The sequence below is a fragment of the Podarcis erhardii genome (assembly GCF_964252035.2).
Source record: "Podarcis erhardii genome assembly, chromosome: 5".
Taxonomy (NCBI): Eukaryota; Metazoa; Chordata; class Lepidosauria; order Squamata; family Lacertidae; genus Podarcis; species Podarcis erhardii.
The window spans coordinates 77986771-78013362 of NC_138509.1; the positions used below are offsets into that span (position 1 = coordinate 77986771).

At 41.3% G+C, this 26592-nt stretch overlaps 1 protein-coding gene across 26 annotated transcripts in view; it reads left to right on the forward strand.

Moving 5' to 3' along the window:
* The window catches only part of MBNL1 (muscleblind like splicing regulator 1), a 181609-nt gene that overhangs the window by 66739 nt on the left and 88278 nt on the right, over positions 1–26592 (forward strand). The window contains exon 1 of one of the 26 annotated variants that reach the window (XM_081862644.1): positions 16434–16527. The exons of the other annotated variants lie outside the window; for them this stretch is intronic. The gene's annotated coding sequence lies outside the window, so the exon portion shown is untranslated. Of the gene's footprint in view, positions 1–16433; positions 16528–26592 lie in introns of those variants that run through there. 26 annotated transcript variants of the gene reach the window in all.

The window sequence follows — 26592 nt, forward strand, 5'->3', positions numbered from 1 at the left end:
TCTGGCTGGGTTTCCCCTGCCACTCTACACAATGACACTACATAAACTATGCCGCATCTACTATGCAAAGCACACAAGTGAGCATTGGGGCTGGGGTAGGAATTTGAATTAGCTCACATGTAAAGGCAAACCTACCAAATTTCAACTTTCTGAAACAATACTTCTCAAGTTACCCAGCTGAAGTTATCCAAGTGTAGCCGGATCACATTGGCTTCTATTCATTGGTGATATTAGCCATAACTTCCTAGAGAGCTGGTTCACATGTAATGCTAAACTTTGCGCTGTTGTGCTCATATGTTGTAATTTCCTCCTTGAGACTAATCAAAGTTTGCAGTTTCACATGAACTGGCAAAGTATGGTTTATACTTGCCATACAAACCATGTTTGGAAACTAGGATCGAGCCTGGCTTGAAGTCACATGTGAAGTGACCTTCTGTTTCTGCTTTAATTTCAGTATCTAGCTGTGGAGGAAGGTCCGTTAGAGCAAGTGGGGGCATTGCTCCATCAATCCCAGTCTGACCCCAGCCAGTCCCAACTGCCTGCCCTTGTACTTAAAACCAGTTAGGTTGCAGCTCTGCCTGCCTTTGGCTCTACTTACTGCTGGTCTTTCTGTGTACTGCTCAACCACAAGACCCAAAGAGTACCTTGCCACCATTGGTATCTAGAGTATGTCTCTTTATTAATCCTTGCCACTTAGTTTGAATGTTACATTTTATTTCGTCAGCTCAGTTGGATGCTTCACAAAGGAAAGCTATTTCCCCCTCAATCTCACAGCAGCAAAATGTCTTACTGCAAAACTGTCAAAAAAAGAGACAGTTTCTTTTTACTGAATATTCACATATTTAGTTTATTGCATGCTGCTTTTCTGCCTGCATGTTGTATCTGCAAAGTTAGGTCTCAATCATTTTTGTAACTGCAAAATTGGAACATTTATTATTATTATTATTATTATTATTATTATTATTATTATTATTAAAATATAAGGGATATATTTCGGAAATAAGTGGGTTGTTCCCTCAGGTTTTCAACTAGCTTCAAAATGAGGGTTTGAATCTTCCCTTTTCCTACCCCTCCTCCTGAACTGGGTATATTTGTACCATAAATAGTTACCTTGAAGGGCCTCATGTTCCTTCTGAATCTTTATACTTAGCCTTGGCTAGGATATTTAAAAAGAGAGAGAGAGAGAGAGATTAACTTGAATTTGAGAGGTGTTTTCAGTCTGTTCCTACTGGCTCCGCCAGAATGAGGCCTCCTGTTTGGCTAATGTGACAACATTATGGCATACCCACCAAAAAAGAGAACCAGGTTAAAATTTGGCTCAGGTGGTTTTTCTTCTCAATCGCATAAGATACCCATGGCAGCAGTGTATCAATTTTATTGTCTCCCATTTTCAGACATGCAGTCATTGGGTTTAACTACCAGCTGGCGATATATACTGGGCACAGTCCAGCCAAAATTAACCCACTTATAGTTCAGTTCAAAGTTTGTTCAAAGTCGAGACCATATGTTATAACTAGCACAAGTAAGATGAAAACAGTTTTCAGTGCTTCATGACTGTGGAGACTAAACAGTGCTTAAGAACAGCCAGTACCCTTGGTTATCATTGTGAGAATCTACCACATTTTTATTTAGATATTTTTGGCACCGTGTTGTTGCTGTAAATGGAAACGATTCTTCTTTTGCAATTGTTTCTCTCTTTCTGCCAGCAAGTAAATCCTCTGCTTTGGGTTGAATAGATCATAATTTGGCTTGAGCTATTAGAATCATAGAATCATAGAATCATAGAGTTGGAAGAGACCACAAGGGCCATCGAGTCCAACCCCCTGCCAAGGGGGTCCAGTTATTTAGTTGGTCCAGTTATTTAGTTCTTAAAGGTAAAGGTACCCCTGCCCATACGGGCCAGTCGTGTCCGACTCTAGGGTTGTGCGCCCATCTCACTTAAGAGGCCAGGGGCCAGCGGCCAGTGTGACGAAGCTGCTCCGGCGAGCCAGCACCAGCGCAGCACACGGAAACGCCGTTTACCTTCCCGCTATAAAGCGGTACCTATTTATCTACTTGCACTTAAGTGTGCTTTCGAACTGCTAGGTGGGCAGGAGCTGGGACCGAAAGACGGGAGCTCACCCCGCCGCGGGGATTCGAACCGCCGACCATACGATCGGCAAGTCCTAGGCGCTGAGGTTTTACCCACAGCGCCACCCACATCCCATTTAGTTCTTACATCCGTGTAAATGGAATACCCCAAAAAATAATGGGGTGGAGGTATGAGAGGGGACGACACACCACTTATAAGTCCCATTGATTTCAATTGAAGAGATACAAGCATGTGCTCAATTTTCTCTTCAACATTGTAGGACTTAAAGGTGATGGATTTTGGCTAGATTTTTTGCTTCCTATTAATAGTACATACAGAAGAAGCAACAAATTATTTTCTGCTTAGAGTCATGGAGTTGTAAGAGGCCTCCAAGGTGATCTAACCCAACTTCCTGTCAATACAGGAAATCTACTACTATAGCAAGCCCATTACCAGATTTCATAGTAAAATAGAATGCAACACCAAGTCTAATTTATACACATCTGCCAGTGCAGAGCCAAGGGGAGGCCTTCCTGTCTAACTACCGCCCTCATGCCCCGAGATCAGCAGAGCATGGACCCCATGATACAGTGACACGAGCATAGCATTCTTGGTGGAGGCACCCTGATTATGGAGTTCTCTTTCCAGGGGAGTATGGTTGTATCCCACACTGTTACTTTTTAAAGATTTATTTGTTCATGCATGCTTTTGGGATACAGATTTGCCCTAGGTTGTAGCAGTCTTTGGTATTGTGCTTACTATGTTGAGCTGTTGCTTTAGTATGGGTTTTTTTTTTGGGGGGGGGAGTGTTTTAATTGGCTGGTATAGCTGGTTATATATATTTTTTATCATATTGTGCATGGCCCTGGGGTTCTCCAGGATGAAAGGCAATGCCATCATCACCACCATCAATGAATCACTTGGAATCTACCATTTCACAGGGTTCTGCTGGCATACTTCCCCCCCCGCTCCTGTGGTGTTTGCCTGTAGGCTAATGCACCTCTTTAGCAATAATATTTGAGTGTCTTATACAAGAACTGCATTTCATAATGCCCCATTGGTAAGCCTTTAGAGGGATAAATGGAAAGTCTACACACTCTTCCTGTGGCCATGCATGTCCCCCCCAAAATGGTCACAACATCCTTGTGAATTATGCTTGTTCCACTCCCATTTTGAAAAGACTACAAAGAGCACCTTGAGTTTTTAAAATTCTGAACAAATTACCAAAGCAACAGCTCTTCCTCTTGCTTTTGCATCTTCTGGGCATCTATGACCAGGTTTGGTCTAGGGTTAATGTGTCTCTTCATCTCCTCAAGAAGTTCTGCTGTCTTTGAAAGAAAAAAAAAAAAAAGAACTTTGCTTAACCAAATTTCAGGCAGATGTCTTTCTCTGTAGGGATGATTCTGTTTAGGTAGCTGCACATGTTACGGTTTTTACACAGCACTCTTTGTTCCCTGGTTAACCACTGAAGAAAATTTTGCAAACATGATCCTTGCAGATAAACAGCTCTTTTAGTTCCCTGTTTATACCCATGGAGCAGCTCCACCCTGACCAAGCGTTCCCAATAAATATAATAGCACAAGGGTTGCCAACGCAGCACCTGTGGGCCTGCAAAGATTCAATATCCCCTCGGAAGTTCACAATGTGTGAGAGATAGTTTGCTGTCCCTGCTCTGTACCTGTTTGCACTGGCTCAGCCTCTACTACAATGAACACACCACCTTGAACATTTTATTGGATGCTAGGCCTGGACAGCCACCTTCCCTTCTTTTCTGAACAGGTGAGGGTTGGGAAGAGCTTCTCTCTGTGAGTGCATACAGTGGTCACTGATGATGTTGCCTTTTTCTGTTGATGGGGGGGCTGATGCAGGGGGCATGCCTGCACTGTCTTGGGGGGTCCTGTCTCTTTCTATGCACTTTGAGGTGCGGCAGCCATTTTGTGTTACGTCCATTCCTCATAGCAACCATTTTGTGAAGGACACCTAATGGCACTTTCTCAGAATTTCAAGTGTCCAAACCGTTTGGCAGACTCTGTAATAACATGTGGCATTAGGCAATTCCCAGTTCTCCTTTCATCTGTTGCAAGGGTCAGCAGTGTTTCATTTACCTCCGTACTCAGTTTCTTCTTATTTATGTATCAACCCATTCATAGCTCACCAAGTACCACCTCAAGGTCCCTCCCAACTCTGCAGTTCTTTGATTCTATCATAAAGTGAGGTGTGCTGCTCTAGTGCAGTCTATGCACATATTCAGCAACATGCCTTAGGGCAGGGATGGGAAAATCATCTTGAGGCATGTGCAAAAGCTTTTCCATAAATTAATAAATAAAAACGCAAATACTACTACAGTGGACACTCAGGTTGCGAACGTGATCTGTGTGGGATGCACGTTCACAACCCGCAGCGTTTGCAATCCGCAGCGGTGTGTCTGTTTTGGTGGGTCCGTAACCCAAAAAAACACAACCTGAAGAGTCTGTAACCCGAGGTATGACTGTACTAATAATTAATAGCTTTTTTCAGGCATTCTGCTGAATGCATGAGGGCTGAAAGTGGAGAGGTGTCATGGTGTGCAAGCAAAAGCTGCCTCTACCTACTCTTCCCATGGTGAGCAGGAATGTCTGAAAGGCCCTTCTGAATGTGTTCAGCTGAACACACTTCAAAACCTTCCTGCAATTTGTAATGAAAAAGCACCCTCATGCAACAGGGTGCAGGAGAGAATATAGGAAGCAGCCTTAAACAGTCAGACCACAGGTTCCTCCATTTCAGCATAGTTTGTCTTGAATCTGGGAGCTTCCACTTGCAAAGCTACTGAGCTATGATGACCCTCTCCTGTAGGTGGGAGGGTTCAGCTTTCTCTTTGCACTGCTCTGTGTGTGTGTGTGTGTGTGTGTGTTTGTGTGTGTGTTTGTGTGTGTGTGTATATATATCCCACCTCTGCATTATATGTGAGGGTGATTGACATTAAGAGGGACAAAAATGGCTTCCTCGGTGTCTAATTTGGCACTGGGTGGATGATTGAAGGAGAAGATGCCAGAGGCTGTTTATTGTGTTCCTCAGCACTGGAAATGGGGCTGGGCATATTGGCATGTATTGTTTTAGAGGCCCAACCCTGAGACCACGGAGCATAACATTCTTATCAACTCACTGTGGAGTTAGAGATGAGCATGAATATTCCATTTCACTCTTGTTAGTAAAGAGACGAAACATTGGATGCTATTTTTATACCTTTAGTATTTTTTTAAACAACATCTTTTGGCATGGATGTCCTCGTGAAGCAGCATAGTCTACAGTAGCATGCCTGATTTTTTTTTTTTATGCAGCTGCTCCAGATTTACAGAGGTGCGGATCACAGTCTTGGGAATTGTTTAAATCTTATCTTTATTTCAATTTTGTATTCCAGCTTACTGGTGCTGTTCTGTTCCGTTATTATTATATTATCTCACCGGTTCATGCGATAAGCAGTTTTTGCAGGCCTTTTCAGTGGAGCTGAAAAGTGTGCTTACTTACCAGATAAGAGCCTGATTAGACAGTTATCTGTAGTGCATGGTTGTCTTTGTGAAATATTGATCTACAAAATGGGTAATAAGGCTTGGAAAAGCGCTTTGTGTGGAAAGGCAGTTCTAAGTCAGTTCTCTGCTTGTCAGTCGATTGACAGCATAATGCAATTCACTCATTTCCACTAGTGTTTAAAAGTGTGTGCGAGTGTGTGTGTGTGTGGGAGAGAGGGTAAGAAAAGATGGAATGAATGACTTACTGATATATTTATCTGTAGCATTATCCATTTAAATTCTGTGCCCTTGGCTGAGAGGTTTATAGATGGCAAGAGATAACAGTGGTCCTAAACTTGGATCGAACATTTTTCATGTATGCAACAACGGCAGCAAGGATTCTTATCGCAAAAAACTGGAAAACTCAAGATCTACCCACACTGGAAGAGTGGCAGATGCAGCTGATGGACTATATGCAACTGGCCGAGATGACCGGCAGAATCCGTGATCTGGGAGAAGAGAAGATGGAGGAAGACTGGGAGAAATTCAAAATGTATTTACAAAAACATTGTAATTTGGTTGAATCTTAAGAAGGATGCTGGATTATAAAAAACTGCTCACCACTAAATTAGATTTAAATTTGATGATAAGTGAGACTAAAGAAAATATAAAATTTTTTTTTTTGGAAGAAGTGCTAGATTATATTTGAATGAATGGACATGAGATTGAAAACAAGTTGATAATTTGTGTGGAAAAACTTTTAACGATGTAAATGGGAGCGGGAGACGTGAGGGAGTCCAAAGAAGTGATGAAATTGTTATGACAGAAATAACATTGTTTATTATGTGTGCATTTATATTTAAAAACCTTAATAAATATTTATAAAAAAAAAAAGTGGTCCTAAACTTAGGTAAGGTAAAAAGGTAAAGGACCCCTGGATGGTTAAGTCCAGTCAAAAGTGACTATGGGGTATGGCGTTCATCTCGCTTCAGGCCGAGGGAGCTGGCATTTGTCCATAGACGGCTTTCTGGGTCATGTGGCCAGTTTGACTAAACCGCTTCTGGCGCAACGGAAACCAGAGCACACGGAAACGCCATTTACCTTCCCACTTATTTATCGACATGCACTGGCATGCTTTTGAACTGCTAGGTTGGCAGAAGCTGGGACAGAGCAATGGGAGCTCATCCCGTTGCGGGGATTTGAACTGCCAACCTTCCAATCGGCAAGCCCTAGGCTCTGTGGTTTAGACCACAGCGCCATCCGCGTCCCTCTAATAAGCATAATACTCAGGAACTTCTGTCTCCTGAAGGAAGGCACCCTTCAATACGTTGGTCATTGCTTTAGGCCTTGCTGAGACAAATACCATTACACTGTGGTAACCTGTTCTAAGGTTTACATTCATTCACCCTGTATTTTGAGTAGTTTACTTCTTTTCAGGCACTGCACCAGCAAATAGTTGTATATAATCTGGTACTGTGATTAGCTGCAAGCCCTGAATACTACACAGAAATATATGTTGGTGCTGTAGTTTTGGCCACAGCAACTTCAGTCGGACACAGTAAAGCAGCTACATGTTACGGGCTCATGCACAGGCTTTGCTAGCCAGACCTAATTTGGATGTGGCAGTGACCCTACCCTGAGGGGAAAGGAGAAAGGTCTTGTCTCTGTCATCACACTGAACTTGAGAGGCTATCAAAAGTCTACAGTACATCTGCAGGAAATTTCAGGTCCCCCTCTTCAATTCAGAGTGTTGTCCTTATAGGCGTCCTTATAGGCGACCTGAGCATCTTCAAAGTGCAGTGAGACTGTGTCTGGCGAGACTGTTGCTATTTCCTGCATCGAAGAGAAAAGCACCCTTAATTGATCCAGAACATCTGGATCATGAGTGAAAGTATGGGACCCCTGCTTGTGCAGCTGAAATGTTGCTTATACATCAGAGAGGGTGAGAAAGGCCTGCCAGTGGCAAGAGAGGGATGGCTCAGTCAGTAGAGCATGAGATTCTTGATTGTGGGTTTTGGGTTCGAGCACCACATTAGACAAAAGATTCCTGCATTGCAGAGAGTTGGACTAGATGACACTTTTGGTCCATAATTCTAGGTTTCTGTGATTCTATGATGGTTCACACCTCACAGTAAGTCATTCATGTGGGGAGAAGATCTCAAACTGACAATTGGCTACAACTCCCATCATCCCTGGCTGTTGGTTATGCTTGCAGGGGCTGATGGGAGCTATAGTTCAGCACCATCTGGAGGGCCAAAGTTTCCCCACACCTGATTTTTAAGGAATATACAGGACTCTTAAAATGAATCCCGTGGCTGTCAAGCCTAGTGCTGGTGTTCGTTCTGCTATTGGTTGTATGACACTGCTGTTAGCTGCAGCTCTCGCATGCCGTGTACATCACTTGATAGTTTTGCATTTGATTATTATACATACTTGCAGCTGGCTCCGTTGGAAAGTGTTGTACTTGAGAGGTAAGATAAGATGTGGAAATTATTTTGTTGCAAGCATCAAACAATTGACACGTGTCTGAAACGTGGGACATTGTCCATGAAGAGTAGGGAAAATGTAAGGAATGTTAGAAAGATGTTGGAATGAAGTTACATGGCTTTAGCAGAAATGCTATAAAGAATTAAGTACAATAGATTGTAAATGGATTAAAGGAAAAAATAATGTTAGAATTTGTTAAGTTAAATGATAGGACAGAAAATTGAGGAAGATGGAAAAGATTTGCTGAGATAATTAATCAAAGTGGAATACAAAAAAGGGAGGTGTGAGGAGGTCGCTGAAACAAGTAAATGAAAGTTAATAACATTGAAAGTATTGGATGTGTTTTTTATTCTTTTAATTGTTTTTGTTTTATTTTTGTTATGTATATGTAGTATTTTTGTCTTTGTATTGTATTGGATGGTTTTGTTATGTTTAATTCTTTTTCTTTTCTTTTTGTAACTTTTAAAACTTTAATAAATATTATTTAAAAAGAGTAGGGAAAATGTATAACTGAGTTAAAGCATGCAGCAGAACTGCCTTGGGTTTACAGATGCAAGCTCATTTTCCTTCCTTTTTTCTGCCTTGGTTTTCTGAACATTTCTAAGAGTGTCTCTATACTGCATTTCCTAGTTTCGCTTTGTGGCCCTTGCACCAAGTGGAGGAGTGGGCAGCTTTGGCAAACTTGCTGTTTCATGCATCTCTGACATGATTTATTAATCCTCTTTACCAGATATCCTGTCACTCTCTTGTGTGAAGTCATTGTAATGAAAACGCCGATAGGCACAGCCAATAATGGGAGCGGTGGCTGCAATCGAGTGCAGAGCTCTGTAGCCAATTTTCAGATGTGAATGACTTGGCCGTTGCTATTGAATTTATACCAATAATTGTAATTGCACAGGAGCTTATCCACGGTACAGCCATGGCTTGTGAGTTACAAGTTGATAATGAAAAGCTAATTTATGTTTTAAACCAAGCGGGGCTGTATACTTACCATGCTGTTGCTTTTATTCCAATACGTGTAGAATTTTCGAATGATAATAGGATATTAGTTTTCCGTCCAAAGCACACATTGTGCTGCTGGCTAATGATCTCATGTGAACATTAGAAGAGCCCGGCTGGATCAGACCAGAGGTTCATGGAGTCCAATGTTTTGCTTCCCACTACAGCCCTCTAGATGCCTCTGGGAATCCCACAAGCTGGGTGTGAATGTTTTAGGGCTCGCCTTTCCTTGCCCCTCAGCAGCTGTTATTGCAGCCCAGACTACATGCTACATGAGTAATGTGTAGTAGGTACTGACATATCCAGATTTTCTTTAATTATTTACAACCAGAGATGGCAGTCAGAGAAATTGTTATCTGGCCTGCAGTTGTATCCATCCCTGCCAGTTGCATTCTTGGTGAAAATTGCCTGCGTAGCTAGAGGGCTTAGACTAATAGATGCAATGAGCCTTTATTTGTTTTTTTTTTAAATTTTGATGGATTTGATCACACATGTCAAAAGTAATTTTGATATGTTTGCAGCGTGGTTATTAACACATACACTATGAATATAGTCCTGTATTAAGTCACTAAGAAGTCTTAGTAGCCTGGAGCCTCCGCTGAATGTATGGGGGTCACCAGTGGGACTGTGTATAAAACAGTTTGTTAGCCTATAAAGTAAAAAAAAGAAAAATACTTCTTTGAAAAAGTTATTTGAGTGATATTTTGCACCATATGTTAGGCAGAGAGCCAGGGTAATTAGCTGAATGAAACCCACTCAGTATTACAAATCAGCAACAAAAACAGGATTAGCCCTATTACATTAAAATCAAATAAGTAAGTTGATCTGAGAACGTGAGATTCTGATCCTGCCCATGCCTGGATCTTATTTGTTTGAATCCTATGTATGTTGGCTTAATTCTGATCCTACAAACTATGGTGTAAAGGATTTGGAAATCCTGACATCAGAATGCAATGGCAAATCCAGTTCCCAGTTTGTTTGTTTTTTAAAAAGGTTACTTCAGAACTGTGTCGTTGAAGCTAAACGGATATCTTTTGAGATAACTGCATGGAAGGTCGGATGCTTAGGGCATTGGCTATGTTGCCATCATTTCATTTTATTGTCATTCTCCATATTATACTCAAGTCAGCTAACGGTACAGTAAAAATTGCATACGCTTCATAGAATCCTAGAATCATAGAGTTGGAAGAGACCACAAGGGCCATCGAGTCCAACCCCCTGCTTCGTCTGTTTTTAAAAAACTAATCTCTCCTGCTTTTCTCTTAGAAAATCAAGATGGCTAACAAAAATTAACAGAATGTAACAATGTAATAAACAAGTTAAAAAAGCCCTTCAGACTTGTAACCAGTTAGTTTATAAAATGCAAATGTTCCATAAAACAACGCATGTGCACAAGGCCACCGACACCTTTGCTGTATAGAAAAGATTCCCAGCAGCTTATAAAAAGAGTGTAATGTCTGGACAGTGTCTCCTACGGTATAAACATACTGTGTTCAGAATAAAATCCAGGAAAAGCAAGCATTATGCATTTCATAATAAATCTTCACAGAATCTGAGTATTACATGTTTACACGTGAATGACAACTTCTCAGCATATCCCACACTTCCAGCAAAACTAAAGGATTGGTTCCGTTCTAACAGCTGAACAAGAGCAGCAAATCTATGAACATCTCTCTCACACCCTTATCAATAGTTTCACACATAGCGAAGTCCCCTCCCCTCTCTCTGTGTCTGTCTGTCTGTCTGTCTCTCCGTCTCTCTGGCTCTCACTTGCAGTGCTTGAAACTTGACTACTCAGTCACAAGGTTCCTGCAAGTTATCTGTACGCCTGGAGTGCCTAGTTATGAATAAACCACCTTTGGTTTAGATTGGAACATCTCTCTCTCCTCCACCTAGTATACATGATGTATGGAAGGACTCTTTCTGCTCATAGGGAGCGACCGAGATTCAGTACATCGGGGGTGGGCAATCTGTGGCTCTCTACTTGTCATCACTGGATAGCAGCTCCTGGATGGATGGCGGTAGTCCATCTGGAGGGTCACAGGTTCCCCATCCCCGCAATGTGCTTTTCTGTAATAAAAATGTCACTGTGGATAAGGGGTCATCCAGAATTCCTTTTGTGCAGTGTTTCAAGGCACAGGCCCACACTTTAAAGCTCTTTAAACACTTTTATTCAAGATAGATGTGGCAGCAGCATGCACATCCATGGAGGAGAGATGAGTTGTCCTCCCCTGTATATGAACCATGACCCCCAGCTTCTATTACAATAATAAGAAGTTTGAGATAAGAGCCAAAATGTTCAGGTACTACTAATCTCATTTTTGTGTGAGAAATTACCCCGTTCTCCTCTTTCATCCCTACCATCACATGTGGCAGAGATGCATGAAACTGAGGTTGCTAATCTCAAGCATCATTTAGGCCTCTGATGTTCCAGCACCTGAAACCTGTTGAGTTATGTGGAGTACTGGGAATTATGCAGAGATCAAGCCTGGCAATATCTCTAGCTTCCACTTTGAATGAGAACCGGATGGCGGAATGATAGGCTGTGTTGCCTCTGCCCCTGTTAAGGGCATTGACCACATTGCCCTCCATTCTCTCAGATAGACCATTTCCACAAACAGTCTGAGAAATCTTCAGGGTGTGATTCAATAGAGCCCAGTATTTATCCCTTGTTGGTTTTTTTCTGTCATGGAACCAAAGGCAGCCTGAATGTGGTTCCCAAGAAGTCAGTCAACCAGACCCAGACTTGCTTAGTTTCAGCAAGGTGGTGGCCCAGTGTACTTTTAGACCATAACCTGGGTCCATTCCTTAGGACCCTCAGTGCCTCTGATGGGCAATGTACAGCAACTAATAAATTTAATTCACTCACAACTCCCCTCCCCTCATTAAAGCCCTACTGTTATTTTCTCAGCAGCCATAAAGGAACAAAACCCCATTAATTATACAGTTTACATCTTTCTTTCATTGTTTTCCAATGTTTTCCTTTGTTTTTAATCTTTATACTTCATTCTGCCCTTAACTCTGGGTTGTTGAAATGTTCCCAACTCCTGTTTACCAAAGAGGGTCAAATTTTTAATGTATTAGCTCATCTCCGAGTCTCCCCCCGCCCCTTGCCATTTCCTATAAACTGTTTCTGTGTATTTTATGCCCTAACGAGCACTGATCTTTGCACCTTTAATGACTGATGCTGAAATGCTGTTTGCTGTTTGCCCTGCCACCAGTGTTGCCATTGGTCTAGATCCAAAGTTCCACACACGGAGTTCCTCAAGTGCTGCAGAGCTATTCCCTTCCCATCCATCCATCCTGTGGCACTTTGCATTCCCCTAAAAAGCTGTTCCTCAAAACCAGAAAGCCAGAGCAGGCACAGAGGGATGTCGTTGGAGCAATAAATCTGCAATTATTCCTTCTTTGAGTGGAGGTGCTTTCCACTTGTCCTCAGGGTACTCTGGATCTCAACCACTATTTTACTTTCTTCCCATTTTTGTAGAAAATACAGGAGGATATACCCTTTTAATATTTTCCTCCTGTGTCAACCCCAGTGAATTCACAGTTTGCATTGGTACATGTGCTGGCCCCACAAACAAACAAAATACTTTTAAAAAATCCAGTTATGTATTTGAATCAGTATGAGAAGCTTACGTGCTATACACACGCGCACACACATATCATGGAATAGTTTCCAGTGGTTTACAAATTTAAACACATTGTTAAAGCAAGATCACAGCAAACAGCCCCCCCCAAAGTGGGATACAGTGATCAGCTACAGCTTTCAGGTGTTAAACCGTAATTAAATAGTTACAGGTAGGTAGCCGTGTTGGTCTGCCGTAGTCGAAACAAAATTAAAAAATTCCTTCCAGTAGCACCTTAGAGACCAACTAAATTAGTTATTTGTATGAGCTTTCGTGTGCATGCCTGTATCTGAAGAAGTGTGCGTGCACACGAAAGCTCATACCAATAACTAACTTAGGTAAAGGTAAAGGGACCCCTGACCAGTCATGGCCGACTCTGGGGTTGCGGCGCTCATCTCGCTTTACTGGCCGAGGGAGCCGGCGTACAGCTTCCGGGTCATGTGGCCAGCATGACTAAGCCACTTCTGGCGAACCAGAGCAGGGCACGGAATCGCCATAACCAACTTAGTTGGTCTCTAAAGTGCTACTGGAAGGAGTTTTTCGTAATTAAATAGGCATTCTTACCAGTTTGGAGAAAATCAGCAGGAAGGATATGGGATGAATTTCCCTTGGAAAGGAATTCCATAGCATAGAACCCATGTAGAGAGCATGCATAGGCAGTGGTCATCATCCCTGACCATTGCTTATGCATCCTGAGGCTGATGGGAGTTGGAGTCCAGGAACACCAGAAGGACTACAGCTTCCCCATATCTGGCACAATGGATCCATTTGAGAAGGATGAGATAATTTAGAAGCATGTTTTGTTGGAGGACTAACCTCTTTCTATATATAGAAGCTTGTATGCCAAAGGAATTGAGATATTAATTAAGATCTCACTGATATCTGATTAATCTTTGGAAAGGGATTCTCTATTTCCATGCCTATTAACGTTTGTGAGGGTGGCATTTGTAACTGTCACAGAAATAAGCCCATTCCCCACTCAATTGCAGGCTAATCAAAGGTTAAGTATTTATTCATTTATTTATTTCACTTAGCATTTTGATCTGCTTCAAAACATCATTTTAATTTCGTCAAACGCTTCCTTGTGTCCTTTTAGAAAATTAAATGAATTAGGGAGAAGAAAAAATTGGAATGAATGATTAATTGTGGATTTTTAGAGTGGTTTGGGGAATTTTTTTCTGTGGAGATCAGTCCATCTAGTTTATTATTTTCTTATGGACACACTTCCTCAAGTTTTGTTTTCTTGTTTATACCAGCTGTACCCTTTGGGCTCTGTGGCTTCATATCATATTCCAGCCAAATATCCATTTTACTTTAATATGGTCACCATCCCATTGAGTTCATAATCTCTTTTTTCAAGCACTGTGGCTGCCAATCCCTCCGATTTGTTTAAAGTACAGTAGTCTCCCTTCCTACTTCTGTCTCACAAAAGAACACACTCTTTATTTTTTGTTTCTTCCAGAACTGACTAAGCTTCCTGTTATTCCACTCCGTCAGATTTTCCCCCAATATTCTTTTCATGTTGAGTCAGATTTGTTTGCCAGCAGATTTCTTCAGAGTTTCCCTGCTATTTCTCCTTTGTATTTCTGCAAGCCTCTTCCATCAGTTAATTTTTATTGGTAGCAGACTTCGCGTCCACCCATGTGTGATTTAGCTGAAGTGATTTCTCTACGTCTTCAGCTGAAACCATTTTTCTATATAAATTCAGTCTGCAGGGGGGGGGGCACTGAGGGGAAAAAATATCAAACGCCCAGTCCCCTGAAGAGATTATTAAACCTTGGAAGTTAATACCTCATATATATCATTTTCACAGTTTTATATACTCTTTCTGTTTGTGTATCATGTAAAAATGGCTCCGGTGGGACAATGGAGCATAGACTCAGAACTGCTTGAAAAGTATCCCCCATTCTTTCGCGCTTATCAAGGACAAGCACATATGTTCCAAACCAGTGCTATTTTTTTCTAGAAAAAGAGGTGTAGGAAGTCACCATGAACACCTCTTTCGTTCTCCTAGAATGGCAATGGCAATCACCTCAGAGGTGATGGATCTGAGTTTCGGCTAGTTCCGGCTGAAAAAAAAGCCCTACTCCAAACACAAATAGGGCAAATGCTACATGGATGTATGGGATAGCAGGGTGTATAGTTGATAGAAACTACCCATGGCACTTATAACATGCTTTTTAAATCAGAAATGGACACACTTCCTTCAGAGGCAGAGCTAGCTGCTCCGGCACACAGATTGGCTCACATGTGGTGCACCTGGGGGCATGGCGTGCCGCTCATGGCGGTGGCATGGTGAGCATCCCACGAGGGCGGGCCACACCCCCTATGCCCCCTTCCTCCGCCAGTGACTTCCTTTCCCTAATATTAAGGTAAAGGGAACCCTGACCATTAGGTCCAGTCGTGACCGACTCTGGGGTTGTGGCGCTCATCTCGCTTTATTGGCCGAGGGAGCCGGCGTACAGCTTCCGGGTCATGTGGCCAGTATGACTAAGCCACTTCTGGCGAACCAGACCCTAATGTTACTAGTGTTAATTCACATTCCCTCGGCCTAAACCAGGAAGTGGGGCGCCTATGGCCTTCCAGATAGTGTTGAACTGCAACTCCCATCATCCTTGACCCTTGACTATGCTGGCTGGGAGTTGATGGGAGTTGGAGGCCAACAACAACAACAACTGGAAGGCCCCACCCACGACTAAACTATGGCTTGGAATTATACCTACCTCAGCTAATATTTTCCAAAAACACCCTTAAGAACGGCCATGTTGTCTTGGCACAAAATTACACAAATAGCATGGTAATGAGCACAGTTTGTCTGCTGCTTCTAGCCTGCCATCTACAGTACTGGGATTTTTGTTGTTGTTCGCGTTTTAGTGGAAGTGAGGCGTGTGAAAAAGCACAGAGATTGATTTGATAGCTATACTTGGATCTTAGTGACCTATATTTCTTCTCCGCGTGTTGACCAAGGGGATAAAAAAGTGACCCATTTCTTCATAATTTATATTTATTTTTGGAGAGGCCCTTGCTAACTACCTAGCTGAGCAGCAATGTCAGGGGGATAATATAACATCAGCGTAAACAAGTTATTTTTGCATGCTAAGGGTGACCATGCAGAAGTGACTCACAGGTCTGCTTTGATGCTTATGACCTAAGCAGTCATTCCCAAGACTTAAAAATAACTTGAGTTTTATAGCACACTCTGCGGAGTAGTGTGTATGTATTACAAGATAGTGTTCACCATCCTTTGCCTTTTTGCAAATCTAACCGAAGACTGCCTTAAGCGACTCTTGTGAAACAAAATATGTTAGGTCCAATTTATTCATAATATGGCCGGGGAAGGTGCATTTGCCCTTGTAAACAAGGCATCTGTTCTGCTTACGTTTAAAAGCATGTACCACGTGTGCCCTTGATACATGACCGATGTGCTAATGCTACATGCATACAGCGCATTGCCTTTGCTGTTCATTTAAATGCAATTTGCTCTTCTTCAAGGGAGTTCAGCCAGTGTAGAAGAAATGTGGGTTTGCAGGCTTCTGCCATCAACCTTTCGGGACAGCAAAGAGCTTAGGCAGAAGCGTAGAAGAAGCAATGGTGGTTGCAATTTGTCTGTAAACATACAAATAGCTTTTATCAGTGTGCATAGTAACCAAGAATGCTTTGGCAAGCCTTCTGCGTGCAAGGAGCCCCCTCTATTGAGTTTGCTGCTGCTGTTGCTGCCTATCCTCTGGCTGACCAAGGAAAAGCTGCTGACCTGGGCATCCTTTGCAGCTGGCTGTACTGAAGAGAGTCAAGACATGAGTTACGGCTGTCTTCTGGATTTTTACCAGAGCAAGGAGCCTTGTCCTCCCTGTCAAAGGTAAGGGATGAAGCTGGCTGGTTGGAAGAACTGGTTGGAAGAAAAGAACTTAAATAAGCCTTGGTTTAAAAGAATATTAAGTGCTGATTTATTTGAACAACTTTTACATATTCATCAGCAGACAAATTGAAGTCACGGCACCACCACATCTGCAATATCTTTTTATTTAATGCATTTATTTGACATTGAATGCTGTTTGTTTGTTTTTTAATGAGTGTTTGGTTTAAAATTAGTCGTTCCGACTTTGAAAGCTGCTTTGGGTTGTTGTTTTTCTGCACAAAGTTTCTGTGTGCATACAACCAAGTGAAAATGGTTGATTTATAATCTTGCTTTTATTCTATATATATATAATAGTAAAATAATAATAATGATCTAACTCTTTCAAAGGCAAGAGGTAGATTGCAACTGTTCCTACACCATGAGAATGCTGTTAGATTGGGTTGCCCCTACCACTTCCAAGAGCAATTTACAATAACTTCAAATGCTGGAATTTAAGAATAACTAAACCTTAGTGGGTTTTGGTGACACAGGGCCAACTCTCAGTGACTAGAGCATTTCACCATTACCTTCTCAGATAATGGTATTTCACCTCAATTTACTGTAAGATTCAAGGTGAGGGTCTTTGGCACAATCTGATGCATTGACAGATTCTCATATCTGGTCAAATCATCTTTTCCTCAATGAAGGAAGGCACCAAGGCTGGTATCGTATCTAGTGAAAAGGACCATGATACCCTCCTGTATTGGTACAAAACCATTTTTTACAGGATTCCGTGTGCAGCATCTGGTAAAGAAAGGCAAGTGTGTGCTAGTATCCTTCAGCCACAAAGTCTTAAGTTGGAACAGCTGCAGGTTTCTGAAGCACAACACATAGAATGAGTGTGCACCCACCAAAGGGAATGAAGGCCACCTCATAGTTTTGCCTTTCTCCATCCTCATTTCATTAAAAATCAGGAAGAGCTGCATAGAGTCGTGCTTCAGACTTCTGTTGACATTGTTGCACTCGAAGCATGACTTCTCAAACCCAGCTGCTAGGATGCATTCATTTAATTTCCGTGACCTCTTCCCCTCCTACTTTTCCATATGCTTAATATCCCACAGGTTTCCAATGGTAGATTGCCATCAGAGTGCAGATTTACACCATAATGCTTGGTGGCTGGTGAATGGTATTCTGCAGTGTAATTTTGGACGTAGGTCTCTGTGTTCATTGGGGATTACTTCCAGGGAAGGGTGTAAAGCAGCTTGGTGCTGATGGGAGATTTAGTCTAGAACAATGGGAGAGCGCCTGGTTAGAGAAGCCTTCTGTAATACTTTGCAGGCAGGCAATACGATATGTTTCTTAGCTTGGAAGTAAGTCCCACTGTATCCGATGACATTTACTCTCTAGCTTTGTTCTTAGGATTCCAGGCTTAAGTAACATTATTTGTACACAGACTTCTGGTGGTAATATGATTGCAGTTTTCTGCTAAGAAATTCTTCCTTCACTGATGATGTCTCAGAGTCCACATGTAAAAACACAGAAGTAGTTGCATGTTTTGAGCTAGCTTTCCTCAACTTTCTTGGAAAGCGGAAAGGGGGTAAAAATTGGGAGAGTTCTACTGCTGAATTGAAAGAAAACATAGCAAAAACGACCAACAACCTTTGTACAAAACAAAACAAATTCCTTCCAGTAGCACCTTAAAGACCAACTAAGTAGGTCTTTAAGGTGCTACTGGAAGGAATTTGTTTTGTTTTGACTATGGCAGACCAACACGGCTACCTATCTGTAACCTTTGTACAGTGGAACCTCGGGTTGCGAACGTGATCCGTGCAGGAGGCACGTTCGCAACCCGCAGCGTTTGCAACCTGGAGCACATGCGGGTGATGTGCTTCTGTGCATGTGCGAGTGCTGAAATCTGGAAGTAATCTGTTTCGGTACTTCAGGGTTCGGCGCATCCGTAACCCGAAAACTCGCAACCTGCAACGATTGCAACCCGAGGTATGACTGTGTTCCGACATGGAATCAGCCAAGAGCTTGTTTCTTTTAGTGTTTTTACTTTTGTATGTTTTAAAGTGTGGTTGTCATTTTTTCTTTATTTTCTTGTTTTATATTTTTGAACGCTGCTTTGAGGGTTTGTTTGTTTTACAATCAAGTAGATAAAATAAACATTAAATAAATAAAATAAATTTAAAACCTTAAATTTAAAGCAAAGATGGCCATGGATGGGGCTGCTGCGGATTTTCTCTAAAGTCAGTGCTTTGTCAGCTATCCTATTGGCATTGCCATTTTTGTTATGAAATAAAATTAGAATTAAGGCTTTTTTAAAAAGAATATTAAAATAGACAGTTAATTTGCAGCCTGGAAAGATTTAATTTCTCTAGCGTTTCTCAGTTGGGGTACTTCAGGAAAACTTAACTACAGTGGTACCTCAGGTTACAGATGCTTCAGGTTACAGATGCTTCAGGTTACAGACTCCGCTAACCCAGAAATAGTACCTCGGGTTAAGAACTTTGCTTCAGGATGAAAACAGAAATCGCAAGGCAGCGGGAGACCCATTAGCTAAAGTGGTACCTCAGGTTAAGAACAGTTTCAGTTTAAGAACGGACCTCCAGAACGAATTAAGTTCTTAACCTGAGGTACCACTGTATTTTATAAATCAGAATAACATAGAATTGATTTTGGTCTCCAAGTCTGACGTTCTCTTCTTATTTTATTTTATTTGTGTGTGTGTTTGAAAATTTGAAAAAATGCTTACACTGGGCAAGAAAAAGGGTACACAACTGAAAGCTTTTCTGGACCTAAATGCAGATAAAGCATAAATAATTGGTCATAGGGACAGCTTTTAAAGTTTTGTTTCATTCGGATGGCTGCTTATGCGGGTCACTATCTAGTTAAAGTTTCAATACCATTAAATCCTGTTGATTTTAGTCTGTGCCTAAAGCTGCCCTATTGAAATAAATGAAACAGGCTCCAATTCTAGACACAAGGTTCCTGGGGGTAAAATCTCATTAAATTATATAGAAATTGTGTTATTTTAGGACATCCTTAGGCATATTTACCCATATGCCATTGTGTTCAATGGTGCTTGTCCCAGGCAAGTGTGCGTAAGATTGCAGCCTTAATAGCTTTTGAAACTTTCAGTTTTTGAAATTTTCTGTTAAAATTCCAGGGTGCCGTCCAGCCAAACCAATATGAATTCTTAAGTCTCTTTGATTTAAGTAGCGGATATGAAAACACAGGCTCTGCTCTCCTGTTGAAATCGCTGGCAATTTAAAAGGGCCCAACACCCCTATGTTTCCATGGGGGGGAAGTAGAATCCAAAATGCTTATTTATTTTGTCCTTCTTTGCGTGAGATAGAACAGTCGAGACAATGTGCATAATAACAATTTTGCACAAATTATTTCCTACAGAAATAGCAATGTGCTAAAAAGAGAGAGTTGAGGTTTGTAGCCTACTGTTGACTTGTACCAGCAGTGAATTTGCTCCTCCAAATGTTTCATGGACCTTAAGGGCTTATACATGTGGCTGTGTAATGTGAATTATAAATCTTGTGTCATTTTTACTGGGTGAACGGAAATGGCTATAATGAACTAAGTAAGCTACCATAAAAGTTAGCTCTTTTTTGCGGGGGTGGGGTGTTGTATTACTGAAAAATACAGAGGACAGATATGCTTTATAGCATGTTCAGTGTAAGAATATATATTTCCATGGCCCTACATCTATGAATGTTATTTACTTGGCTTTTCCTGCAGACACAGAAGCACTGATTTTCTTCCACACCATGCCTGAGATAGCGCCTGTTGGTCCCCTGATGTTCTGTTTCCTACATAGCTGCTGCTTTCGATTTACTTTGGCAATATACTGTGTGTGACTTATAGTTAGGTAGCAACCTTTGGTTGTTATTGAAGCAATATGTTTTCGGTTCAGAAAGTTGGCTTTATTGCACAATTCCTAACAGATGTGCATTTCCAGACATCTGGTCGGAGTTTGTTTTACAACCCAGTCATAACCCCCCCCAAAAAAATGAAAATAAAACCCAAAACAAAAACCAGGACCATAATCCAACAAAGGGTTAAGCAAGCTTCAAGCACACTTATAACTCTGTGTTGAATTGGGGCCAGCTGGTTATATTCTGGTGATGCTGAAGTATACAATGTTCTCATTACCCCCATGGCATCCAAAACATATTATACATTAAATGAAAATAGTCTCTTTAAAGAGCTGCTTTTGGCAAATCCACTGGGTCCAGTGGGGTTTTTTATTTTTGAATTGCAGACCTCCAAAAAGAGATCAGAAAAGAGTATTGGTAACTGCTTGTAGAGAAACATGAGCCAAAAGCCTTCTTGGGTGTGTACAATTAGTTGTACAATTCTCTGGATTCTGGCTTAAATAAAGAAATAAATCATAGGCTCCTACAACATTGTGAAGTTATGCAGAATTGTGTGTTTTTTATTGTTAAAACTTTCCTTTTGTCAAAATCCCATTCAAAAACCACTTTAATTTCCAAGACTTTAGGAAGGGATTATTATTATTATTATTATTATTATTATTATTATTATTATTATTATTAAAAAATATTTAATACTAGCACCATTCCCGCAAGTTCAGAAATTACCAGGATGTAGTTCTGATTGAAAGGCAGGATGAGCCCAGTTCAATTTTACTTCAGCAGTGGCCTCAAGGAAACTGCTGCTTTCTCAGCCTTGAATTTGTCTTAAGACAGGAATGGGGAGCCTGTGGCCCCCAGATATTGCTGGTGGACTGCAACCCCCATCATCCTTGACCATTGATTGGGCTGACTGGCATGGGGGGCTGATGGGAGTTGGAGTCCAACCACAATTGGAGGGCCTCTTGTTTTCCTATCCTTGCTTTACAAGGATAAGAATACTAGACTGCCTTATAAAAGATTGCTGAGATTATGATTATTCGTGTGAAGGCATACTTCAAATACTTAAGTGTACTATGCAAATGCTAAATGCTATTATTTTCTCATTTCTTCTTTCCAGTGCTCACTCAGGTATCCAATATCTCCTTTCTTGAAGGAGTGCCAATTGTTCCCTGGTTATTGGGAAATCGAAAGAATGACAGCTTTTTGAATTACCTGTAATAGGAACGATAGCACATGCATTCTTTCTAAGTTTTGCTGCGGGCTTTTTTGAATAATTCTCGCAGCTGTTATTAAGAGGGAGCACTATGAATTTCCAGGCATGTTTTTTGCTTCCAAGGCTAGGTTTGGGGTTTTTACTGTTGTCGCAGAGACAAAATATATGTGAATGAGTCTAATTGTGTGATAGCCCATGGTGTTGGAGGTAAAAATTGAAAATGCCATCAGAATCTAAATCTCCCAAGACATTAAAGTTTGCAAATGACCTGAGTTGTCTATTACATGGATCATGGTGATGGGCTCAGATGTTAGCTATTCCCAGCACATTAGTTATCTTCCTGTCATCTACAATGACAGAAAGAAGTGCATCTAAAAGACGAGCGTGTGTACGAGAGAGTTATTTTATGAAAAGGAAACAGGTTGGGCAGGGGGCAAGTGGTCAGTGTGGGGTTCTGTGGGGACAAGCAATTGACATACGCTTGCAATGATGGCAATGACAGAAACCCATTTCAGACATTGAAACTCCAATGCAGAACAGCACCTGAGCAGAAAGCACAGTTGGACCTCGTAGTGGACCTCCAGCATCAGGACAAACAACCGAACTGTCTACAAGGATGGATATTTTCCATGTGACCTGTAGCCCTAATTGGGCAGAATTACAAGTTGTGCGGAAGTCTTTGCCATTGTAGCTGTACGTCCGCAGCAATGCTATGGATGTCTGGCCAGTGATGGTGCTGTGTTCCTTGGTATAGCCAGTTGCTCTTCCTGTGTGGGAGCTCTGATGCATGGAGGCAATGAAGAACTGGGATCAACTCAAGCTGGAGAAGAAAAGTGGCCTATAAAATTTATTATAAATAGAATTAAATACCAGGTTGGAACTATTAGTTCATCTGGAGACCACTGGCAATGGTCCTGTAAAGTCTCGGGCACGTCACCTCAAACAGATCCTTTTGGCTGAAGATGTCAGGGACTGAATTTTGGACCTGGCAAGTATTCAAAACATGTTGAGGGACACATTCCTCAGTGTAGATTAGCTGTACGCACCCACTCAACACACACACACACTCTCTTTCTCAGAGGGTAATATAGATTGTGTCTCTCACATTTTTGTCTCCTTTCAGCTTCTTTCTGTTGAAAATGTTTATAATAGGGTTTTGTTCTCCTGCAAGATGGTAGTTTGACATGGTTGCAGGTCCAAATGTCAGCAGTAGGGGCAGAAGAGAGGAGGTTCAGAGAGCCATGGCTTTATAGCATCGTACTTTGAGCAGATGAGAACAAGAATAATGCACATAGGTGAAGCAATTTCAGACCACCTTATAGTGTGAAGCCATGCCAAATCAAAGCCCTAGCATTAGACTCTGTAAGTCTAGGGCTGCCACTGCAGTTATGTAGCTGATAAAAGCGATTATTTTAGCTGTCTCCTGTTGATGACTGTTAAATTGTATACTTTCACCTCTCAACAAGACCCTGCCTTTACAGAAGGGAACAGTTGATCCTTCTAGCTGAGAACTAACATCTGCATTGAGCAGTGTTGTGGCGCAACTGTTCGGATGAGAAGGATTTTTGTGTGTGAGTGAATTCTAAAGGAGAATGCAATGTATTCTTCTGCATAGTATTCAAGAAATTCATACAGCACTTTGGCCCATGCTTTAGGATCTGAACCTGGCAATATATTCTTCAGCTTAATTAAATTTGTTCAATCAATTCCTTTAAAAAATAAAAATGTGTGGTTTGTACATGGCCTCACCGTAACCACGAAAAGTAGTAATAATTGTTATTCTTCCTTTATTCATTACTTTTACCGAGAATGTTTTACCGAGAATGTTTCATGACAACTTATAGCAAAAATATAGTACAAATACAACAAACAGGTTTAAAATACAGTAAACAAAACTAAAAGTGATCCCACAGTAGGTCTCTCCCAGCCCCATTGTTCTAAAATCTCCCAAGAAATCATGACCGTCTTCTGATTCATATATAGCAAAACGTGTGCATTAGTCCTTAGTTATATTTTAAAAGGCATAAATAAATAACTACGAATAATTCTAGGACATTTAGTTCATTGTAATTTTTTTTTGTCCGTGTGAAAAGTTAAAACTGTCTTGTCACCCCTTCTGCCATTGCTTTCCCCTTCCTCTGTTTCTTCCCTGTGTATATTTTTAGATCGGAAGCCTCTTGGGGCAGGGACCTGTCAAACCTGCTTTCTGTAAAGCACCATGTATATTAATAGCACTGTAGAAATCATAATGATCTCCTGTGCATGCCCTCTCCCAAAGCACAAAGCTAAACCGGAACCTAACAAAATTTGCACGGTGCTCAGAACTATAGATTTGTTCGTTCAGTGGAAAGACTAGGTTGATGACATCCTTTCCATTGTGATACAGTGGTACCTCGAGTTACATACGCTTCAGGTTACAGACTCCGCTACAGTGGTACCTCGAGTTACATACGCTTCAGGTTACAGACTCCTCTAACCCAGAAATAGTACCTTGGGTTAAGAACTTTGCTTCAGGATGAGAACAGAAATTGTTCTCCAGTGGCGCGGCGGCAGTGGGAGGCCCATTAGCTAAAGTGGTGCTTAAGGTTAAGAACAGTTTCAGGTTAAGAACGGACCTCCGGAATGAATTAAGTACTTAACCCGAGGTACCACTGTCTAGGCCACTGTCTAGGATCTCCAGGGTAAGGGGTAGTGCTAATGTTGGCCTCTCAGCTCCAGCCAATGCAGCCTAGTGGTCAAGGATGATGGGAGTTGCAGCCCATCAACATAAGGAAGACACCATGTTGGCTGCCCCTGCTGTAGGGCATGTGCTATTTGTATGTATAGTGTGGTAGAACAGGCGTTCATCACATTCATGGGTGATACCCAAAATAAACAAAGGCTAGAATAACAGCTTAGGCTATGTGTAACTCCATGAACTTCACAAAAGCCCCTAATTGGGTTGGAGCTTTTGTTAGGACCATGTTCCAGAACAAACCCTTTTGGATTGCTTTGGAATATAGCACATTGATATATGTCAGCTAAAAATTTACTACGTGAGTAACATAAAGGCAAGCATATAAAGTGCCAGGACAGTATTTAATGTTCCATAAAAAAAAAAAACCTAGTGTGAGAGAACTTTTGAATAATCTGATGATATACCGGAGTTACTGCACTGCTGAGTACAATGAATTGATGCTATCAAATGCTGAGCAAGTTTTACAAACTCTAGCTGCAAAGCAATAATAAGAGAACTTTGCATTGCTTACCATGCGATCCCTGGCTTGGCATTTTGAAGTCCCTTTCGTAATCAATATTTTTCTGTGGTCCCTGCGTCGAAAGGCATTGTGTGGGCCAATGAATCTGGCCATTCTCACAAATAAGGATAACCATGCATCTTACTAAGCTATCTGGAGGCAACATAACTGAACACCTCAACAACACTAACACCTTATCTGGGAGCAGGGATTTTGATCATTACCCAAGAATGAGCATGCACAGACTGCAGTGTTGCATGTTAATCAAACCCAACAAAGAAAGATCCTGAGTTGGAAATTATGTGCTTCCGATGTGTAGATCATACACATATGAGTCTGAAGCCAACAAAAGCTTATCATTGCTCTTAATTTACTTCTCATACATGTACAGTCACACCTCGGGTTGAATATGCTTCATGTTGAGTGCGTTCGAGATGTGCTCCACGGCAACCAGGAAGTAATGGAGCGCATCACTTTTGCCGCATGCGCAGATGCTCAAAATGACATCACGCACATGTGCAGAAGCAGCGAAAAGTGATGTGTGCGTGTGCAGACGTGCTGCCGCTAGTTATGTTTGCTTCTGGATACGAACAGGGCTCCGGAATGGATCCCGTTCGCATCCCGAGGTACCACTGTAGTGATTTATTTATCTATGTGGATACAGCTATGCAATTTTTGTTGTTGATGAGTAGGCATGTTCAGACATTCACTTTGCACATTTAATTCACTTATTGTAAACACACATTTCTTTTACTAGTCCTTCTCTACTGGCGACATCCTTTGTGCTTCATTAAAAGAGTTTCAGACCCATAAATGTGTTATGGCAAGAACAATTGAAAAATGAGTATCTGCTTACATCGTCTTTTGTTCAGCTCTTTTGGAGCTTCAGGATACAAAATACAGATGATTACAGAGTATTATCCAAAAAACTGATTTCAAGTCACTCTTTTTTTATACACAAAAAGCATTTCACAGACCCACTAGAAAGATAGCCAAACACAGCTGTGAGGTTGGTTACAACACAGACGTCTGTTGAAACAACATAGTTAATAAGATGCAAACTGTAAAGAAGGAAATTAATTTTGTATAGTTAAAATAAAGAGACAGTTTATGCTAAAAAGTCTATTTGGCACATTAAATTATTACAATATATTTATTTGCCCTTTTTGTCATTAACATATTCCAGGACTAATTATTTAATCAATTCATTCCAAGCTACAAGGAGCAGCACATTTTGCTACTGTAATGACCTTACAATGCATTCGTATTTTGTTGGCACTGTTTCACAGAGGAGATTTTTTGAGTTTAAAGTGCTCCATTTTAGCAAGGAATACCTAAAAGGCCAGCGAATGTTCTGTTTTGTTTTTGGGCTTGTGAATGTTGGTATTGTAGTATCTCATATTAGAGACAGCCATTTTTAAATTCAGCCATAATCCATACCTATGTGGCTATGATTTGATTTGGCTGCTTGATAGGTTAAAAACCATGACTCCAGTCAGCTCTGATGCTGAATGCTAAGTTGCTCAAATGCCTTGTACAGATATTGTTCAGGATTTCATACGTGCGTATTATCAGCCACGCGTCACAAGTCACATTCCCATTGCCATCTATGGAATGGCTTGGATTTTGGATTTTTTTTTTTGCAGTGGGACCCAGCCCCAATTTTACTGGCAGTTTTCTGGATTTCAGATCATATCTGGCAGCTGTGTGATGAGAAGACCCCTGTGCAACATTGCAGTGCCCAATA